Genomic DNA, 415 nt, shown 5'->3' on the forward strand with positions numbered 1-415 from the left:
TCAAAATTCTCAAGCCAATCTGGGACTAAAGTAATCAAGTTGGTCTGGGACTGAAAATTCCTGGAAACCCTCTCATCCAAAGACCCTCCCTGGTAATCAAGATCTAAGAAGAAGATGCACCCGAAAAATGGACTTCCTCGTTCTAAAAATTATGACTGTTTATACCTAAACAAAACAGATGTCATGTTTTATGATTATTGTTCCTATACTTTAAATGCTTTACCTCTTAGAGTAAAATCTTTCACTTATCCATCCTACACTTGTAAAACTCCTATAATAAATACGCATGACTCCTGGCCAGCAGGGCTGCAGTCGGGAGTTTACTCTGGCTGTAGCCGGCTGAGAACATGCTAAAGGGCATGAGGTCTTAGTCTGATTCCTGTTCACCCTTGTCGCCTTCCTGTGCACCCTCCCC

Source organism: Tupaia chinensis, unplaced genomic scaffold (assembly GCF_000334495.1).
Source record: "Tupaia chinensis unplaced genomic scaffold, TupChi_1.0 Scaffold000561_1, whole genome shotgun sequence".
Lineage (NCBI taxonomy): Eukaryota > Metazoa > Chordata > Mammalia > Scandentia > Tupaiidae > Tupaia > Tupaia belangeri.